General features: G+C 42.0%; 1 protein-coding gene across 2 annotated transcripts in view; it reads right to left on the bottom strand.

The window, feature by feature from the left end:
• Positions 1–18,711, bottom strand: part of LOC131737497 (zinc finger protein 501-like) — a 39,009-nt gene extending 20,298 nt beyond the window's left edge. The window contains exons 1-2 of one of the 2 annotated variants that reach the window (XM_059026786.1): positions 18,506–18,711; positions 17,642–17,762 (exon numbers count right to left, since the gene is read on the bottom strand). The gene's annotated coding sequence lies outside the window, so the exon portion shown is untranslated. The other variant, XM_059026785.1, reaches the window with a different exon arrangement.
• Positions 18,712–22,896: the final 4,185 nt, after the last annotated feature.

Below are 22,896 nucleotides of genomic sequence, written 5' to 3'. Positions count from 1 at the left end.
GAAATTTATCACATAAATTTACTAAAGCCCTGGCAGGCAAGGGAGGCCTTATTTATAGCCCCAGGCGAGGTAGGGGATGATTCCGGACCCTGTATAGAGGCTCCTAGCATACAGAACATTCCGATGGGGGAACAGTTACTCCCAGATCAGCAGAGAGATCTGCGCAGGTTAATTGAGGAGTTCAGGGATGTTTTTTTCTGATGTGGCCGGCAGAACTAATCTCGTTGAATATGACATTATCTCTCCCCCAGGTGTCATGGTTCGAGAGAGACCTTACCGGATCCCAGAAAGTCGACGAAGTGGCGTTCGCAAAGAGCTGCGGGTGATGCTCGAACTTGGGGTGATTGAGCCTTCCAGGAGCGAGTGGTGCAGTCCGATTGTGATAGTCGCCAAAAAGGACGGCACCAACCGCTTCTGCATTGATTTCCGCAAGGTCAACGCTATTGCCAAGTTCGATGCATATTCCATGCCTCGGGTCGACGAGCTTCTAGACAGACTGGGAACGGCGAGGTTCATTGCGACTTTGGACCTGACGAAGGGATACTGGCAGATCCCATTAACCCAAAGATCACGTGAGAAAACTGAATTTTCTACCCCTGATGGTCTGTTTCATTTCACAACCATGCCGTTTGGGCTACATGGTGCGCCCGCTGCCTTTCAGAGACTAATGGACCAGGTTTTACGCCCACATCATGAATATGCAGCAGCGTATATTGATGATGTGGCGATTTACAGCTCCACCTGGCGGGAGCATTTGGCTAGGGTCACAGCCGTCTTGCAGTCTCTGAGGGTAACCCGGCTGACAGCTAACTTGGGTAAATGTGCATTTGCCAAAGAAGAAACACAATATTTGGGATTTATTATGGGACATGGGCAGGTGAAACCCGTCGCCACCAAAGTCCAGGCTTTGATGGACGCGGCAATCCCAAAAACCAAGTCCCAGGTGAGGTCTCTCTTGGGGTTGGCCGGTTATTACCGTCGATTCATCCCCGAGTACGCCACAGTGGTAAACCCTCTAGTGAACCTCACTAAAAAGAGAGCACCAAATTTAATTAAATGGACAGGGGAATGTCAGGGGGCCTTTCATACCATTAAGCAACGACTCTGCCGAGCCCCCGCCCTGATCACACCAGATTTTGATAAGGAATTCCTCCTCCACACCGACGTTTCGGATGTTGGTCTGGGGGCGGTCTTGTCCCAGCAGGTCAACGGAGTAGAACACCCCATCCTCTACATAAGCAAAAAAATGCTCCCTCTGGAGCGCAACTACTCCGTCATAGAAAAGGAATGTCTGGCCATTAAATGGGCCACTCAAACCTTACGCTATTACCTCTTGGGGCATTCATTCAATCTCGTCACTGACCGCGCCCCACTCAGATGGTTAAGCACGATGAAGGATAGCAACGCCCGGATAACTCTGTGGTATCTGGCGCTGCAACCCTTCATGTATTTCATGACACACCGTGCAGGGAAAGATCATCAAAATGCGGATTACTTTTCCCGGGAGGGGGGTGTAATGGGTAAGGTAGATTCAGCCGAGTGTTCCTTCGGCTCCACTCTGAGCGGTGGGATATGTGACGGAGAGCGAATGAATCCGAATCAACAATCTCCCTCTCGACCGGTGAGGGCACTGTACAACAGGAACTGCGGGCTTCGTACTGAATGGTTGGGCAGTTCATTCCGGGGACAGTCGGAAGCCGGCCATTCAGGAAGAGGGCGGCGTTACGGTACCTGGAGTCATCGCCCTAGTACGGTGAGCGAAGTTTCATTCATGAATTGGAGGAGACGTGATTGAACTAGCTATCGGAGGGGGCAGGGCTCAGGGTACTTTAGGGGGACGTGACGCCGTAATCGCTTCCTTTGTTGTGGTTAATGGGAGGAGACAAGGACGGAACCTTGAATGAAGTGTGGTTCCATTTATAAACTGTTGTGTTTGTTTTGCCAGACGGCTGATATGAAGCCGGAGCTGCAGCGAGAAGCCAGCCCGGACCTGAACGCACAAGAGCACCAGCACTCAGAGCACCGCACCTGCACCAGAGCACACAGTCTGGAGACGTGTGGTTGTGACTGTATTTCTTGTTTTGTGTTAGAATTATTATTTCGGGACTGCAACCCCTTTGTTTTGTCGCTGGCAATACCCATTGCTGGGTAGAGCCAGCTTTATTATTTGAATCCTCGTCAAGGAAAATTAATGAAACCTGACCTGTGAACTTTGTGTTTGTCCTTTGTTGGAGCACCTTGAATCACCTGTACACCGGAGCACTACAAACCACATTGCCACAGCCCTCAACCCTGTGTTATTTTGTATTTTATGATTTATTATTGTATTTATGTATACGTGACAGTGAAACGCTGCAGGTTTTTGTTATTGTTTTGTTTAGTAGCGTGGATGGGTAGCCCCATCCACAGTAATTAAAAAAAACTCGTGCAGATTTTGGGTGAGGGGTAATAGAATAATTGCCAGCTAGTTAAACCCCTCGGACGTGATATGAGCCTGCAGCTCTCCATGTTCCGGGTGGGTGTTCAGAGGAGGAATGAGAGCGAGCGGACAGAGAGAAAAAAAAAAAACTAAAATCTTGGACCAGTGAAGGCGATTTGCCCAGCCTGACCTGGATCATTTATTATTTTGTGTTTGTGACTTGTTTTTGTTTACTGTTTTATTATCGCTCTGTGAGCAAGTTTCTTTTTGTTAAAACATTTTATTTATTTTTGCTCTATTTAAATAAGTGGCACACCGCATTTGTTTTGAACTGCAGCACTACTTGGTGCCCTTCCTGCTTCTGGCCTGACGTCAACACTCGTCCACCCTTCCACACGTGGTGTCCAGCGTGGGATCACCAGCGCCCCCTAGACGCAGGCAGAAGAGGGTACTGCAGTTTTTTTTTAAATTTATTATTATTTCTTGTGGAGTGAGAAAAGGGGAGTGAGGAAAAAGGAGGATGGGAGGAAAAAGGAGGATGAGAAGAAGGAACAGCTGCTAGAAGCAGCAGCAGCAGCAGCAGGAGAGAGGTGAGAGGAGATGGTGGTCACGGGACCCCACCCAACTGGGACCCCCATACTGGGACACGGAACAGGAGCAGTGGAGGGCTGAAGGTGCCCCCTGTGTGTCTTCTGCATGGAGTTTGGGCATAACCAGGAGGACTGCCCCTATGAAGACCCCTGCTTCTGGGAAGCATATTCAATGGGGAGGGTGTCCTGGTGGTGGTTTTGGCTGCTGGAGCAGCAGACCCCATCACCTCCACAGGCCAAGCGAGAGAGGAAGGTGAGGAGAAGGAGACAGAGAGGGGACACAGACCTGGATTGGGAGAAGTCGGGGCGCCCACAGCCCAAGCCCAAGAGGGAGGAGCCCGAATGTCCTGCGCCTCAGTGGGAGGAGCCCGAACATCCTGCGCCTCAGTGGGAGGAGCCCGAGCTTCCATAGCCCAAGAGGGGGGAGTCGGTGCATCCACAGCCCAAGAGGGGGAAAGCCGAACGTCCACAGCCCAGGTATCGGGCAGCAGAGGGAGAATACCTGCTGTTTCCACCTCCACCGCCCTAAGCGGAATGCTTGTCGCTCCCACCTCCACCAGTAGAGAGAGAGTACCTGCTGGTTCTGCCTCCACCTTCGTGGGAGGACTACGTGCCACTCCCACCTCCAACAGCAGAGGAAGAGTACCTGCTGGTTCCACCTCCACCAGAGGGAGGACGACTTGCCGCTCCCACCTCCACCGCTATGGGAGGACTACCTGCCACTCCCAGAACCATCGCCTGGGGATGCCTGCCTTGCACCGCTCAGGGATGCCAAACCTGCTCCTCTCAGGGATGTCACGTTTGGATCGCCTGTGAAGCCACCCGTTACAGTGTACAAGGGAGAAGTGGCGTTCCCGCTGCTGCCTCCATGGCCAGGAGCTCCCCTCCCAAGGGTCTGCTGCTGCCGTTGCTTCCCGGGGGTCCGCTGAGGGTCCTGCATCGCCTGGGGTCGCTACCAGTCCTGCCATACAGTAAGAAATACTGTGGCTGGAGCCTCATAGAGGGGGGCTGCTGGCCATGAAGAGGGGGGCGGGGGAGGTCAGGAGACCCGCTCTCCCCGCAGCGGAAGAGGGAGCTGCTAGCCACGAAGAAGTGGGGGGCGGGTGGACATCCCACGACGGCCGCCCCCAGAAACACCTTACTTCCCCCTCTTCCAGGACTTTGAGACTAAGGGGGGGAGGTGTCCGTTGGGGCCAAGTGTGCATTGCACAAGGGGGGGATGTGTAACAGGGCGAGTAGCCCTGTACAGTGTTTTGTTTATTTATTTTTAGAACAGGGTCTCCCCCTCCGCCCCTGTGTTATTTTGTATTTTTGTTTTATGATTTATTATTGTATTTATGCATATGTGACGGCGAAATGCTGCAGGTTTATTGTTTTGTTTAGTAGCATGTATGGTTAGTCCCATCTACAGTAATTAAAAAAAACTTGTGCAGATTTTGGGTGAGGGGTAATAGAATAATTGCCAGCTAGTTAAACCCCTCGGCCGCGGTATAAAAAGCCTGCAGCTCTCCACGTTCCGGGTGGGTGTTCAGAGGAGGAACGAGAGCGAGCAGAGCGAGAGAGAAAACAAAACTAAAATCTAGGAACAGTGAAGGCGATTTGCCCAGCCTGACCTGGATCATTTATTATTTTGTGTTCATGACTTGTTTTTGTTTTATTTTCACTCTGTGAGCAAGTTTCTTTTTGTTAAAACATTTTATTTATTTTTATTGTATTTAAATAAGCGGCACGCTACGTTTGTTTTGAACTGCAGTACTACCTGGTGTCAGTTTGTCCTTCCTGATTCTGGCCTGACATCTACACTCGTCCACTCTGTCAGTGCTATTTTCATATCGAAGTTGTTTTAAAATAGATGCCAAATGAACCACTGCGGTGGTTGTAACTAGTCAGAAATTTCGGCGGTTCTAGTGTTAATTTGAAAATGCACAAAAAACCTCAACTTATGTAGCAGTTTTAAAGCTAAAACTCTGACTTGTTTCACATAACTTTAATTCATTGCCATATCTGTTTATAGATATTTTCTGCATTCCATCAAGACTAATATGACTGCAGATGTGTTATTTTAAATAGGAGACTGTGAACAAGATGGCTTGCAGTGGGCGACGTCAGACCAGAAACACAAAACCAAAACAAACAGGTACTGGCGGGGCAACACTGAAACACTACGGCGTTCAGCTCTTTATTAAACAATAGGAAATAAAAGACTTAAACACAAAACAAAAGGTCATGTTGGCCAAACAAACTGAACCAAACAAGTATGGTGCTGGTTTTCAGCCAGAACGTATAGCAACTGTTTACTTTAAATTCTCTTTTACCTCCTAACTCCTCACTCGTTCTACACCCTTCGCCGAACAAGGAAAGCTGCACGCTTTTATATTCTGGCCGAGGGGTTAAACAAAGTGCACTCATCTCTTCTTTTTTCCCCTCTACAACAAAAATTACTTTATTTGCAGCACACGTTTTATGGCAAAAAATTCAGCGTCGATAAGAATGTACCGACAGTCACGAGAGAGAATGTGCCGACAGCCACGAGTGAGAATGCACTGACAGTCATGAAGTGCCACAGTAATTCGGGGTGCACCGATAAAGATTTTCTTGTCCGATACGATAGTCGATGATTCTCTACCCATATTATTATTATTATTATTACTATTATTATTTATTTCTTAGCAGACGCCCTTATCCAGGACGACTTACAGTTATTACAAGATATCACATTATTTTTTCATACAATTACCCATTTATACAGTTGGGTTTTTACTGGAGCAATCTAGGTAAAGTACCTTGCTCAAGGGTACAGCAGCAGTGTCCCCACCTGGGATTGAACCCACAACCTTCCGGTCAAGAGTCCAGAGCCCTAACCACTACTCCACACTGCTACCAATACCGATAATAACAGACAGTGCATGAAAGCTATTGTAAACTACTAGAACAAGACACAGGGCCAAATTTAAACTGTTTTACAATTATGACTGTTAAAATGAACAGGTATTGTTTATGTGTTGCATTTACTTCAGAAAATGAATACAAAGAATAACGTAGTATTATACAGTGTGCTTCACAACAATTTATACATTTGTTTTACAACATAGTCACACACAAATAACACTTTGCATTTGTACTAGTAAAAATATACAACGTGACATTAACTTGTATAGCCACTTCCTGTCTAGCATGGAGTATAATAAACTCTACCTGTACTGTACAGTAGAAAAGAAACAGTCTAGGCAACGTGAACTAGCAACTGTCGTTACATTCTTATTGTATGCATACACTGCTTCAAAATGCAGCACAGCTTAAACTGTTTACTTAATCAAAAACATGAAAATATCCACTTACAAAATTAAGTCAAACTTGAATTTGTTAATAACCAAGATGGTTAACCATTCCTGCTGCCGAATACACCCGCACCCAATGAGATTGAGCAAGATAAACAAAAATTGCAAAAAGGTAATTTTGAAAGTACATTGTGCATTATTATTATTATTATTATTATTATTATTATAAACCTTCAATGTTATTTAGGATTCACCTATTTATTTTTTAAAGCATCAGAATGTTCTACTCGCAGTTCATCATTGGATTTAATGTAGCATCAAGTCTGTTCTGCTGCACACAACTCGCTATTCTTGTCTTCAGATATTAAAAAGAAATCCAAACATCGCTCTTTTTTCAACTTGGTGTTTATTTGTTTTTTGTTTTGTTTTAAAGACATTGAAAAAGAGAAAAGGAGAAAGAAAAAAATATATACATACACACAATGCAAATAAAAATATATGTAAAAAATAATAACACATGTACAAAATACACATTGTATTTCTATTACATTGTCTTTTGACATACAACATAGAAGTACCTAACATTTCTTAACATTTTTCATTGATAGTACATTTTAGAAAGAAAAGAACAAAACATAACACAGGGTTGGTCAGTGTATCTCTGCATCTGTATTTTATAAACCCTGGAATATTATTTATTTTTTAGCAGACGCCCTTATCCAGGGCGACTTACAATTGTCACAAGGTATCACATTATTTTTTACATACAATTACCCATTTATACAGTTTGACTCATTTTTGCTGAGGTTATTTGTTCTTGCATATACTGTGTCTGGGGTTCTTTACTTAAGGATGAGGGCGGATTGAGCTAAAACGGGAGCTACGCTAGCAAGCAGCCATTAAGATGGTGACGACACCGGAAGTCCCAAACACCGCTCTTTTGAAACATATTTAGGATGATCACACGTTACACAGCCCTGGGAACATTACTGTCTCAATGTTCTTGCATCATTAGTAAGTGTGCCTAAGCATAACATTACATTCTGTGCTGGAAGAAATTCAAGCATGAATATTAGTGTACTTTATTAGCTAAAATAACACAAAGTGCAGATAGTCGATTCTGTTTTCTTCTTTCTATCGGTGCCATGCCGATAGGCTACTGATCGGTGCACCCCCAGCAATAATGGTGTTGCTATATTTTAGTCCCAGAGGTTTTACTCCTTAGAGCTGCCTGCCTATAACATAAAACAAGGCAGATGGAAAGTTTATCAATGAAGATGTGCCCTCAAAATGAGACTGAGCCAGCTGTGAGGTGGAGAAAGGGAAGATGATGGGAGAATGAAGCGAGATGACAGTGGGACTAATGAAAGTACAACAGGGTTATTAACAAATGCACTGGAAACTAGCACTTGCACTTTTACCAGCTCACTGCTTATTCAGGAAATAAAAATAATAAAAGAAAAATGTACCGACCCATCCTATTTTTTCTTCCAGCGTAACCCGAACCACACTATTTTTTTAAAAAAATGTGGCCTTATTTGTTGTATTTATGACAAAAATGAACAGGTATTGTTTACGTGTTGCATTTACTTCAGAAAATGAATACAAAGAATAACATAGTACAGCTGTCCCGCGTTATACCGCCCCCTCGTATACCAACAGCTATTCTCTGAACAAATGTCACCAATATAAAAATAGTGGTTTGTATGCGTTATATCACACCCCGCTGTCCACCATCCGCCAACTTCACAAGACAAGCAAACGGAAATATAAGCATTGCAGTTTCCCTCAGTGTAGCGTCAGCGAAATAATCATGACCAATTAAAACAACTAAGTTATGCAGTTAACCTTTGACTCGCTTTCCTAATTCGTTGTTAACTGAACGTTCAATCCAATGTCATCAACACTCCCGCTCCCAAAGCAAAACAGCAAGTACAACATGGCGAGTCAACCCTACATTTAAACACCAGAGCAAAAGAAACAAATCTGCATGTATGTGTCTGAAAATAAGAAATCAAGTCAGCAAGACATCGCTAATGTTTTCTCACCTAAGTGAGGCACATACTGTTAATCGAAGGACAATTAGAGACATTGTAATGAATAAAATTAAAAATGCAGCACAACTTAAACTGTTCACTTAATCAAAAACAAAAAGATGTCATGAAAATATCTGCTTACAAATTTCAGTCAAACTTGAATTTGTTACTAAACAAGACGGCACAGTAATCAATTCCTGCTTCAAAATGCCTCTGAATACACCCGCAACCAATGATTGAGCAAGATACACAATTACAAATAATAATAATAATATTTTTTTATTATTATTATTATTTATTATTATTATTATTATTATTTTAAACCATCAATGTTATTTAGCATTCAATCTATTTTTTTTAAAGCATCAGAGTAATATTCTAGTCGTAGTTCATCGTTGGATTTAATGTAGCATCAAGTCTGTTCTGCTGCACACAACTCGCTATCTGTAACAGATTTAGTTGTATTTATATAACGGCGAGCGCCGTATGTTTTGTTATCGTTTGTATTTTGACGGCGTAGCCGGTTTGTTTTGTTTAGCGTGGATGGGCAGCCCCATCCACAACATAATTAAAACTCGTGCAGAAGGTGGCCATCTCCCGAATTAATTAAGTGATTTAATTTGTTGCTAATCGGGAGATGGTCACCTGTTATAAAAAGCCTGCAGCTCTCTAGCTTGGAGTGTGGGTGTTTGGAGCGAGAGGACAGAACGAGAGGAGAGAAACAAAAAGAAAGAAAAAAGATAACGGATCAGTGAAGGCTGTTGCCCAGCCTGACCGTATTGATTTTGTGTTCGAGATTTGTTTCGGTTTAACCTTTTTATTTTGCTCTGCGAGCACAGTGTTTGTGTTTAAAATATTTATTTTATTTTTGGATTATTTAATTAAAACGGCGCAAGCCTTTTGAACTGCAGTACTTCCCCGGTGTCAGTTTTATTTTCCCTTCCTGCTTCTGCCGTGACGTCAGACCATCGTCCACCCTGTCACACTATCCTATTGTTATTTCCAGATATTAAAAAAAAATCCAAACACTGCTCTTTTGAGACTTATTTACTGCAGGATGATCACACGTTACACAGCACTGGGAACATTACTGTCTCAGTGTTCTTGCATCATTAGTAAGCATGCCTGAGCAAACTTCTGTGCTGGAAGAAATTCAATCATGTATATTGGGTGTACATTATCGGCTAAAATAACACAAAGTGCAGATAGCCGATTGTGTGTGTTGTTTTTATTTCCTCTTATCGGTGCCATGCAGATAGGCTACCGATAATCAGTGCACCCCTATTATTAACTAAAAACATGTAAACTGGCACAGAAATAAAAACTTCTTGAAGTGCATCCTGAATGGTTAAAATAACGTGATGCGAAATGCAAAGTGAAATGCAAAGTGCTTTGAATGAAGTGACTGAACTAACATGATGTCACTTCAGTTTAAAGGTGCGTGTATTTTGTTGATCTTACAGTAAATCAATGAAATGTGCATGTTTTAGCACGTTGCCACCAACTGTCATTTTAACATTTTACTATAGAGGGGTGTTAACAGGAACAGAAAAATGTAAGATCAGCAGATGACAGAAAACACTTTAATCCCCAAACATGCGATTTCTTTGCAATCTCATCAAGCGTACTACCAGTCACGTCCATAACTGTCACGTCCATGATGCTAATTTGGGCACTTACTATTAAGGGTCAACAATTTTATTCCAGAATATACATTAAAAGAAAATAGCTTTGCAGAGCAAGATTGAACAAAATATAATGTAGTATACAACTTTTATAGAAACTTTACCAAGAAAATGTTATGGCTGTGACATTCAGTTTTATTTAAACACCATTATTTTGAATCACTAAAATATTTCCCTTCATCCCAAGAAAATGTAATATTAGTAACTGGGCAGCAGTGTGGAGTAATGGTTAGGGCTCTGGACTCTTGACCGGAGGATCGTGGGTTCAATCCCAGGTGGGGGACACTGCTGCTGTACCCTTGAGCAAGGTACTTTACCTAGATTGCTCCAGTAAAAACCCAACTGTATAACTGGGTAATTGTATGTAAAAATAATGTGATATCTTGTAACAATTAAGTCGCCACTGGATAAGGGCATCTACTAAGAAATAAATAAATAATAATAAAATAATAAACAAAAAACTAATGAATGGCAAGATGTAAATAAAATATGCTTTTTAGAAAAAAAAGAACATTTGTTGTCAATAAATATTTTTGTTCAGTGCTCTGAGTAGAAAAAAAAATGTCTTTTATAATCAAACTTCAATGTCTTGGGAGCATGTCTAAAATGAAAGAATTCAAATTGGGATCCCGGATCTGGGCTCACATGTTGATCTCGATCCTAGTTGTGTTGTACTAAACGGATCAGAGCTCAATCTGAGCTCAAACCTGATCTTGCTTTTCAGCAGGATCAGAACTTGATTCTACTTTTGAAAAATTGAGGAACTAAATATAATTTGTTTTATTCGAAACCGTCAGGCACGTATAGGTCGGGTTTTTAACCTCTTGAGGTTTTCGGCGAGGAAGAAGTAAGAAGACGGCCCAACTATCGGATCAACCATGTTTGTTAATTTAGACCAAGATCAGAACCGGTTTAGAGCAGATCGAACGTTTTTAAAATGGACCATGCATCATCAAAATACATAACTGAAACCTTTTTAAAATTACTAAAAATAATATTTAAATAAGCACTATACTGAATGTGGATAATTGTAACAATAACTTCATAAACTTTAAAACCTGCTTGCAGGGATATCCAAAAGTATTTCCTTCAGATTGAAACAGAGATCATTTAATGTTTTAGAAAACATTAAGCAACAATGCATTTAAAAGTAGCTGTAACAGTACTGTATTAAGATAATTGCAATTAGAACAGAAACTTTCTACAATATTAGTTTAGTTGTGTTTAGCTATAACAACTTTTTGGCTTTTTTCTTTTTTTTTTTTTTTTCAATGCAGTGTCTAGTGTTTGGTCCCAAAATGTTTTACTAGAGTACATGGAACTGAAGTTGCCAAGCTCCCACCAAATTTGTGTTGCATGGCAACAAGATAAACATTGTGGTCCCTCAAGAAAAGTCAACTTGGTCACACAAAAACATTTAAAAAAAAATACAAATTATCATGTTAAGACTACCATCTGATCTTGTTAATGATGCATATATATATATTATATATATATATATATATATATATATATATATATATATATATATATATATATATATAATTTGCTCAAAGCAAATATATATATTTATATTTTCTGTCTACAAATGTACACAATTAAATGGAGACAAGTACAATACATTGGTATTTTTTGTTTGATTTTACAAAAATATATTTTTCAAGATATGTTTTTAAAACTATGCTACTGATGATTTTAGTATAGTGGATAAACATAACATTGAACAATTTAAAAAAATGTTGAGCAGTTTTATTTTTATTTTGCAATTTAATCTTGTGACAATACCGTGACCAAGCTGACAATAATAAGAATTGACTAGTGACTATTCTTTACTATTGTTTAATGATTTTTAAATAAACAATATGGAATTAGAAAATATGAAAATATGTATTTATCAAATAGAATATTTTTCAAATATAACAGTACGAACAAGTGCAATCTTTCAACGTGAAAAAAATAAATCAAGTGCAATATGTCAACAAGAAAAATATAAAACAATCAATACATATTGATATTTAATCAAAAACAATAATTACACAATGCAAAAAATAATTTAACTTTTAAATATTATTTAAAATTAACATAAAAAAACAACAATTCATTATTATTTATTTATTTAGCAGACACCTTTATCCAAGGTGACTTACAGAGACTAGGGTGTGTGAACTATGCATCAGCTGCAGAGTCACTTGCAACATCTCGCCCGAAAGACGGAGCACAAGGAGGTTAAATGACTTGCTTAGGGTCACACAGTGAGTCAGTGGCCGGGATTTGAACCGGGGACCTTCTGGTTACAAGCCTTTTTCTTTAACCAACAGACCACACAGCCTCATAGTGACAATTCATGTTTTTTTGCTTTGTTTTCAAACACACACAAAAATATTATATGGTAAAAACTTTATAACTCATAATTTAATAAAACTGATTAATGTATTATAAAATTTCGGGGGGGGGGGGGGGGGGGGGTTAGTGTGCATACCTACAAAATTGCACTGTATCTACAGAAAACAAAATCACTCCCCCATAAAATAATGAATAAAAAATAAATAAAGTAGCAAAATGTAGCATCTGCTTCATGTCTAAATAATCATTGTATGATGTTGCTTCTTTTAAAAATGTGTAGTATTTACTGGGTACATTTACTTTCTGGAGTTTAAATGTTCATTGTTTGTAGATTAATCAGTGCAGTGTGCTTTATCTAAGTTTATGTTTTTCAACAACAGTATTATGGAGTTGAGCAGGCAGTTGTGCCGCACAAAGGCAGTGAAATCACTGCGCTGGAGCTGGAGCGACACGACTGTGTTATCTTTACTTGCAATGCTTTGTGTTTTTTCACTATGACTAATTGGTTGAAGAACTCCTTTGTCGAGTGATTGCATGAGCCTACGCGTGTACTCCGCTAATTATTAGACTAATAAAAGCAAAAGCACTGTATTATTATTACAAAAACGGAATTGCAGGATTAAAAATATATAAATAAATGCCTAAGTCCTGGGATTGGGGAAGTGTCTGGAATTGGATTTTCTACTCCAGATCTATTGAGTGTGTTCATATCATACAGCGAGTGCCCATCAGCAAGCTGTCTGGAAGCTGATTAACATGAACAGACGACTGCACTAAACACTAACATGGAAGCATTTTGCTAAAAGTCAAAATCCATGGCTGGATTCGATACTGCACAAGACACACATAGCACTTTAAATGTCTAGCTCAAGTGTTAAATGGTACGATTCAAGTAAAATAAATAAAAAATAAACTAACTTATTCAATGTGTTATTCAATATTCACAGTTCCACATGCTGTCTGATCTTTTTTTTTTTTTTTAAATGCCTGTATTTGTAAATTTTAAATTGTTTTTTATGCAGAATGCCCCATCTGTTTGCTCTCTGTTTGCAAGACTTTTGTTGAGAATTGCTTTTTGATTTTGTTTTAAATTAGAACCCTAGGTTTTGTTTTCAAAAGCATAACCTGTTTTTGGACTCGTTTGGCCATACTTATTGGTCTGGATTTTGAAATAATTTTACACAGCATTTTTTGTTTTAATTTAATTTTATTAGTTTAACAGCTGTTTTCCATGAACAGTAATTGGCTGAACTCGAGCCCCTCCTCCTTCCCTGTGTGCCTTCTGAGCCAGCAAATCGAGGCTTTTTTTTTTTTTTTTTTTTCTTAATGTCCCGCTTAAATTTTTTTGTAACTTGAAGTCCTATTCGTTCAAATTAAAATACAGAACAACATACCATTGTGTATGGGTTGCATTGTTTACTAATCAGGGTGTAGTTTTACTGAAATCTGTGATAAAAAGCAGACACGTCCATCATATTGGTAGGTAAGCATTTTTTTTGTTTTTGTTTTATATTTTCAGTTAGCATCAACAAGTACTTAAGCCTAGTAATTAGAAAATACATTTTTTTCTGTTTTCATAGGTATATTATGACCCCTTCTCAGATGGGGGTACGCGGTAGACTAGATTTTTTGGAAAGGGGTACGGAGCCTAAAAAGTTTGAAAACCACTGATTTAGAGAGTCGCAGTGAGCCGGAGCCTCACCCGGCAGACACAGGGTGCAAAGTGGGACTACACCCTGGATGGGATGCCAGTCCATCACAGGGCACCACACACACTCACACAGAGGGCAATTTAGAGTGACCAATCAACCTTGGACAGTGGAAGAAAACACAGACAAACACAGAGAGAACATGCAAACTCCACACAGACAGACCACTAGGCCAGTTTCGAACCTAGGACCCGGGAGATGTGAGGAAGCAGCGCTAACCACCACACCACCGTGCCACCCTAAATAATCCATCCATCCATCCATCCATCCATTATCATTAACTGCTTATTCCTTTTACAGAGTTGCGGTGAGATGGAGCCTAACCCGGCATACACAGGGCGCAAGGCGGGACTTCACCCTGGACGGGACCCCAGTCCATCGCAGGGCACCACACACACACTCACTCACTCACACAGAGGGCAATTCAGAGTGACCAATCCACCTGGCCAGCATGTCTTTGGACTGTGGGAGGAAACCGGAGTTACCGGAGAAAACCCACACAAACACGGGGAGAACATGCAAACTCCACACAGACAGTACCTTAGGCCGGAATCGAACCTAGTTTATGTTTTTCAACAACAGTATTATGGAGTTGAGCAGGCAGTTGTGCCGCACAAAGGCAGTGAAATCACTGCGCTGGAGCTGGAGCGACACGACTGTGTTATCTTTACTTGCAATGCTTTGTGTTTTTTCACTATGACTAATTGGTTGAAGAACTCCTTTGTCGAGTGATTGCATGAGCCTACGCGTGTACTCCGCTAATTATTAGACTAATAAAAGCAAAAGCACTGTATTATTATTACAAAAACGGAATTGCAGGATTAAAAATATATAAATAAATGCCTAAGTCCTGGGATTGGGGAAGTGTCTGGAATTGGATTTTCTACTCCAGATCTATTGAGTGTGTTCATATCATACAGCGAGTGCCCATCAGCAAGCTGTCTGGAAGCTGATTAACATGAAATAAAAGATAAAACATACCACACCTCTCTTATCTTCTTCCTATCAGCAGTGAGGTAGGACTCCTCTGAGGACCCCAGCATTGCAGCTGCCTTTTTAAATTCCTTACTTAAATTGGTGAAATCCATAAACTGTGACCATGTTGAAATTTTTGCGCAACATGATATTTTCAGAATTAAAATGCATTTATTTCTAATTTTACATTTATTTTTATGTTTTGATTGTTTGTTATTTAAAAAGATTCAACTGTTTATTATCAGGGAGGCTGAATGCTTTACTTGCAGAAATATTTTTGTTGGCGAGATATTGAAATTTTGGGACTTTAGCTTGGGACACTATTTTAACCATGTTACTGACTTGTGTAAATTTCTATAAATTACAATTGTATATTTTTTCAAAATATTATTGATAATTTTTAGTAAATTGATCCTACTTTAAAATAAACATTTAATTAAATGTCAATTTAGGATGTAATTGAAAAAAACTAGACCTGACTCCGAAAACAATTAATTATTGATTTAATCATTGATTTAATTAGATTTAACGTTGTAGTTTTTTTTCAATGCATATCATTTCCCCCCCTCCCCCCAATTCCTTTTTTCTCAATAACTTAAGCTTACCTTTTCACAGCATCAATCTCCCCCTGTCCGCGACATTTTCCAGTTGCAGCTGTCTGTCAGCACCTGATTACATTTGCTCAAAATGTGTTGATAATTTGCCCTGAACCGACGCTGCCGCTAGATGTTTGTGTGTATGGAGGCTATACCGCTGTGCCCGTCAGAAAAAACACACGTCCGTGACTACGGTAACATTTATTAAAACATTTTTAGAAATTAAAAAAACAAAACAAAACCAGATACCGGTATTAATATACTCGATCTGTTTTTACAGAATCGTTTTAAATTATGCATGTACAGTAGTTGCTTCTGATTTATGTTGTTTACATTAAATACACTTCATTTTCTGACATTCAGAATCTTCAATCTCTGCGTCACGCATATTCACTTCTCATTGGTCAGTTTCCCTAGTTACGGCTACGCAGCTGCAGGATCAGATCAAGATTTTGGATCAGTGGAGCTTGATCCTGATCCGCTAAGTACAATGCCTTTTCATGATCCGGCTCTGATGAGCCCGAATCCGTTCCTGTTTTTTGATCTCGTTAGTACAACCGGCCCTCAGAGTGTATGGTGTCCCTGCGCAGACATAAAGGGAAGGTGTGTGTTTTGTTTTTTTTGTTTTTTTAGTAAACAACTCCGTCTTTTACATGAAGGATGCAAACACGCAATTTTCATCATACAGGTACAAAGTGCTCCGATACTTTCAGTTTTTCGGTATTACCGAATGCATAATTAAGAACCGTTTTTGAAATTTGGTATCACGGTAGTACCAAAGTATCGGTATTTTTTACAACCCTACAAGGCAGACTTCTGAAAATGTTGCTTTTTTAACAGCAACTTTAAATGCCTGTAAAGTAAAGAAAAGGCACAAACAGAACAATAATACAGCCTGCACTGATATACTGTCCACCCTTTAGTACAAATACAGGAAGATATGTTTTTGATAAATGCAACTTTTTTTCATGGCCATGGCACTTTTTCATGGAATTGTCCTTATAATGTTTTTACTTATTAAAAAGAAGGCTAATTGTTTAGAATTTACTACCAGTATTGATTTGAGGCAGCTCTGTGTGCAGAGCAATAACTTGCATAGTATTGATTTTTAGGACACCTCTGTGTGCAGAGCAATAACTTGCATAGTATTGATTTGAGGCACTGTGCAGAGCAATAACTTGCATAGTATTGATTTGAGGCACCTCTGTGTGCAGAGCAATAACTTGCATAGTACTGATTTGAGGCACCTCTGTGTGCAGAGCAATAACTTGCATAGTATTGATTTGAGGACACCTCTGTGTGCAGAGCAATAACTTGCATAGTATTGATTTGAGGCACCTCTGTGTGCAGAGCAATAACTTGCATAGTATTGATTTGAGGCACCTCTGTGTGCAGAGCAATAACTTGCATAGTATTGATTTGAGGCACCTCTGTGTGCAGAGCAATAACTTGCATAGTATTGATTTGAGGACACCTCTGTGTGCAGAGCAATAACTTGCATAGTATTGATTTGAGGCACTGTGCAAAGCAATAACTTGCATAGTATTGATTTGAGGCACCTCTGTGTGCAGAGCAATAACTTGCATAGTACTGTTCACTTAAGGAACAGTTGCAAATGAGTCATGGAAGAGATCTACTGAAAAATGAATTAAAAGCAAGTGAACAGCCCTTTTTAATCTGAGGAAATAACAGAGATTAATTGTACTGTAAGGCGCATTCTTGTGCTGAACTCTTAGCCTTTCAGATACGTTTCTTTCTGTAATATTAAGCAAAAATGTCACAATAATAAACATCACACACAATTACAATCCTGCCAAGGAACACATTGACTGCTCTGACACACTCAGTTACAATTAGACAATACAAGGAACACATTGACTGCTCTGACACACTCAGTTACAATTAGACAATACAAGCCTAGTATGAAGCTGATTTAAAAGTGGAATGAAAAAAGAGAGAGACACTAACTTCATGTATTGTCACTGGGATTAGAAAGAGAGAGACACTCACTTCAGGTCTTGTCAGTGGGATGTGCAGCACGGCTCTAGTGCGCTAGTCACTCGCTATGACCGTCTCCTCAGTGAAGGTGTCCTTTCTCTTCAGGTGAGAGCCGTTAGCAGCCACTCCAAATCTGAAAATGTGTTGAAATGTTTAGTTTAGTCAAGGAGAACAGGGATTTTTTTTTATTATATATATATTATTTGCTTTTCGGTTCCCTTAAACAGATGTATACAGTACTATTATATTACAGGAATATAGTTTAGGTTACAGTGGAAAGAGCGGGAAAAAGAAATGCACATCACACAGATACACGGCGGGAATGACAGGACGCGGATCAATACAAGATTAAGCGGGAGAGAAAGCCAGTTTCTCATTCGTGTTCAGGTAAGTGTAGAACAATGGGACATGCTCAGTGTTCACGCTTATTAGGAAACCGCTCATTTTATAATCTCAACGGTACACTTGAACACACACTGCAGTCAGTGAAATAATTTTTTGATACTGAAAATATATTTTATCTCGTTTTTTTTGTTTTGTTTTTTTTTTTTGAATCCCCGATTGCTAGGCTCTTGCACGCTGTCTCAGGAATAGAAATAAAAAACATTCACGACAAAAATTGCCAGACCGCCTGACATTACTTACGAGATGTTTTCATAACGAGTTAGCTTGGTCTGGAAAACCGCCAATCTGTTTGTTTTTATTCAATCTGTGAATAACAAAAGCGCTGGCACAGCCACGCCGCTTCAGAAATACAACACACACATAAAACAATGCGCTCCTACCCACAACAACCCGGCTCTTTCAAAATAATACAATATAACAGCTTCCTGTAGTTTTAAAACATATTTTACAACTTAATGAAAACTCCCTTACCTCCTCTCCCTCAGGGTCTGAACGGGTCTGTCTTCCACAGAACGGGGGAGGCGCTGCGGAACGAGGAATATACCAATCGCAAAATACAAACTGTTCAGTGTGGGTTGACAATTATCTAATATAGACCGCAGAGGGAATTGTGATACCTGGGATATTATAATTAAATACTTTCAATTTTAACACCGCAAACGAGCTGGTTTTAGGTCATATATAGATTAAGCGAAAACTTAATCTTTAATTCAGGTAACCCCCGCGCCCCTTCCGGAGTTGGTATAGCCCTATATTATCAACCGGGACGCTGTGACTGGAGGCAGCAGCGCCGATGCAGCGAGTTTATCGCAAATATATACTCTGTGTTTTGTGCACCGATATTGCTATTTCCCGTCCTTTTCTTCAGAGCGAGATGTTAAAACACTACCGTGATAACCTTGATAATGTTTTTAGACGTATATTTGGTTCATTCAACTTGAGCGCCGTTGTCACAAAGATCCAAAATGGCGTAGGCATGGGCGCAGTTTCATAGCTTTCTTTGCGCTAGTCTTGGAGGTTCAGTGTGTGTTTTTGTTAAAAACAACACAGGGTCGCAGAAAGGTCACTCTTTACGAGTAAACTTCCAGGCAATAACCTCTGCTATTTCTACCACATGCTTTTATTTAGTTTCTCTTAAACTGTATTATTGTATCCTATTCTTTATACAGGACAGTATTCCTCCCTGTTGTCCAGCGGCACAGATTTAGAATCTTCCTCAGACTGCGCTGCGAACTAAACCAGGCATTTTGGTGTGAGAGTGGCATGGACGTGGCCACGCTCACTGCACTGTTACAAGCGCTGGAACAGAGATGGGAGGCGGAGGAGAGGCAGGGAGGAGAGATACACGGCGCTGATAGAGAGGTGCAGGCTCGGGAATGCAGCCCAGGCATCAGCGGTACCCGTGATGGCGCCCCCTAAGGCACGGGCGCGGAGGATGACCCCAAGGCGTACTTGGTTGCCTTTGAGTGGTTGGCCACCACTGTGCAGTGGCCAAAGGAGTACTGGGCCAGTTAACTGGGCCCCTGTCTGAGCGGGGAGGCTCAGGCAGCCTACCAAGCCATGGCTGACGAGGAGGCTAGCCAGTACGACCTCGTCAAGCGGGCCATCCTCCAACGTCTCAACATCATGGGGGAAACGCATCGGCTGCGTTTCCCAGAATACCGGAGACCACGGGAGACCCGTCCCAGGGTGGTCGCCCAGAAGCTGTGTGACCACATGGTTCACTGGCTTAGCCCTGCACAAAAGACCGGTGCACAGATGGGCGAGTCAATGGTCTTGGAGCAGTTCCTCTCACCAGTTGAGGAGCAGCACCCGAAGTAACACCAACACCTCCTCCTCCCCTGGGACCCCGACCAGCCACACCAACGATCCCAATGGGCCGACCCACCTCCTCACCATGGAGGCAGCGGTTGGCCCCCAGCTGGGGTAGATTTACTTATCAGCAGCGGGACAGATCGCCAACCCCGGTGCCTTCTGCCCCAATTATCTGTTCTAGGTGCCATGAACCTGGACACATCGCCCGCTTATGCCCCTCGGCAATGGAGTGCAATGTAGTGACGTGCAACCTGGCATCTGAGGCAGGTAAGGAATGGGGAAATGGTCAGGAGGGGCCTTGTATTATTGATGTGGTGGTTGGTAATGTGAGTACCCAGGCTTTAGTGGACTCAGGGTGTGCACAGACCTTAATTCGATCAGCTCTCTTAGGTGGCGTGTCGTGGCAGCCACAAGGCAAGGTGGCAATCTCTTGCATCCATGGAGATACATATCCCACCCTAAAAGCATACGTGTCGATAGGTCAGACACAACGCCACCTCACAGTGGGGGTGGTGGAAAGGCTGCCGCACCCCGTAATTCTGGGCTGGGACTGGTCACAGTATCGGCAATTAATCCAAAAGGCAGTCCCGACCGCACACGTAAACGTGGCAGACAGAGCAGGGGAAACGATTGGTGAGATTTTCCCCCTGCAAGCTGACCTGTTTTCTTCCCTTTTTTGTCCTAGGAAAACAATGAAAGAAAGACGGATCGAAAAATGGGAAGGTGCATCTCTGAAACGAGGCTGGGGACTGGTGGGAGAGAGCGCAGATGGTATCAAACGCCGCTCAAGGGGAGTCGGTACGCAGTGTGACTGAGAGGGCGAGATTACTGCGCCATCCAGGGCAGATGGTACTCCGGCCCCTCTCAATGTACCGGACATGTAGGGCTCAAGCGTGGACCTAGTGTGGGACCAGAAAAACGACCCCACACTGGTGCATGCTTGGGGACAGGTCCGGTCTATTGAAGGAAAGGATGTTGAAGGCGCTGGGGTGCTGGTATATTATTATTTGTTTATTTAGCAGGCGCCTTTATCCAAGGCAACTTACAAAGACTCGGGTGTGTGAACTATGCATCAGCTGCAGAGACACTTACAATTACGTCTCACCCGAAAGACAGAGCACAAGGAGGTTAAGTGACTTGCTCAGGGTCACACAATGAGTCAGTGGCTGAGCCGGGATTTGAACCGGGGACCTTCTGGTTACAAGCCCTTTTCTTTAACCACTGGACCACACGGCCTCTATATACGCACTTCATTATCAAGGGGCAATTACTGTATAGGGTAAACCCTGCCACGGGCACAGGACAGCCTGTAACACAATTGATGGTTCCTCTGTCGTGTCGACCCGAGGTCATGAGGCTGGCGCATGACATCCCCTTTGCAGGACACTTAGGAGCCGACAAGACGAGGGAATGCATATTGGCTCGATTTTATTGGGTAGGGCTTCATAATGAAGTGTTGAAATATGTAGCCACATGCCCAGACTGCCAGCGAGTAGTGCTGGGTCGAGTGCGCCCCGCCCCTTTGGTCCCACTGCCAATAATTTCCACTACTTTGAGCACATTGCAATGGACATAGTGGGCCCTTTGCTACCTTCTGACTCCGGGTATACGCATATATTAGTAGTGGTGGATTATGCGACGCGATACCCGGAGGCAGTTCCATTGAGGTCCACTAATGCCGCTGCAATAGCCAAAGAACTAGTGCAGATTGTCGAGAGTAAGGATCCCCAAAGAGATACTGACTGATCATAGAACTAACTTTCTGTCTTGAACGCTACAGCAGGTGTATACAATGTTAAAAATACGTCCCATCCGGACATCTGTTTATCATCCACAGTCGGACGGTTTGGTGGAATGTTTTAACCAAACATTAAAGCAAATGCTGAGACGATTTGTGAACCAAGAGCAGAAACATTGGGCTGTGCTCCTTCCCTACCTGCTTTTTGCAGGGAGAGGTGCCGCAGAGTTCGACAGGGTTCTCTCCCTTCGAGCTCTTGTACAGCTGGCAGCCTCACAGCATTCTCGATCTGTTGAGAGAGGGGTGGGAAGAGCACAAAGGCTCGTCCAAAAACGTAGTGCAGCATGTGCTCCTACTCCGTGATCGCCTGGATCTGGTCGGTCGTTTGGCCTAGGATAATCTAAAATCGGCTCAGCACCGGCAACAGCAGCATTACAATAAAAATGCACGGATTCGGACCGTTCGACTAGGAGACAAGGTAATGCTGCTTCTTCCCACGTTTGAATCCAAGCTGCATGCTAAATGGCAGGGGCCATATGAGGTGATTCGGGCTATAGGGAAAGTCAATTATGAAATTCGGCAGCCCGATCGCTGCAACGAACAGGAAATTTACCACATCAATTTATTCAAGCCCTGGCAGACAAGGGAGGCCTTATTTATAGCCCCAGACGAGGTAGAGGATGATTTTGGACCCTGTATAGAGGCTCCTCGCATACAGAACATTCCAATGGGGGAACAGGTACTCCCAGATCAGCAGAGAGATCTGGGCAGGTTAATTGAGGAGTTCAGTGATGTTTTTCTGATGTGCCTGTCAGAATTAATCTCGTTGAATATGACATTGTCTCTCCCCCAGGTGTTACAGTGCGAGAGAGACCCTACCAGATCCCGGAAAGTTGAGGAGATGGCGTTCGCAAATAGGTATGGGCGATGCTCGAGCTTGGGGTGATTGAGCCTTCCAGGAGCAGGTGGTGCAGTCCAATTGTGATAGTGGCCAAAAAAGATGACATTAACCGCTTCTGCGTTGATTTCCGTAAGGTAAACGCTATTGCCAAGTTCGATGCATATCCCATGCCTCGGGTCGATGAGCTTCTAGACAGACTGGGAATGCTGTTATTCTGTGCAAAAGTGTCATTAAAAGCAAAAGAGAAAACCCTTTGAAGAGCTTGTTTGATTTTGCTTTGCAAGGTGTGTAGGATTTGTATTTAAAAATGTAATGTATTTAATAGGGTTCCAGTTCATTTACAGAGTGACATTAACAGACTAACACTGATCCTGTCACATGGGGGGGATTTGAGTCCATAACGTTTCT

Source organism: Acipenser ruthenus, chromosome 7, assembly GCF_902713425.1.
Source record: "Acipenser ruthenus chromosome 7, fAciRut3.2 maternal haplotype, whole genome shotgun sequence".
NCBI lineage: Eukaryota > Metazoa > Chordata > Actinopteri > Acipenseriformes > Acipenseridae > Acipenser > Acipenser ruthenus.
This window is presented reverse-complemented; position numbering and strand designations above follow the sequence as displayed.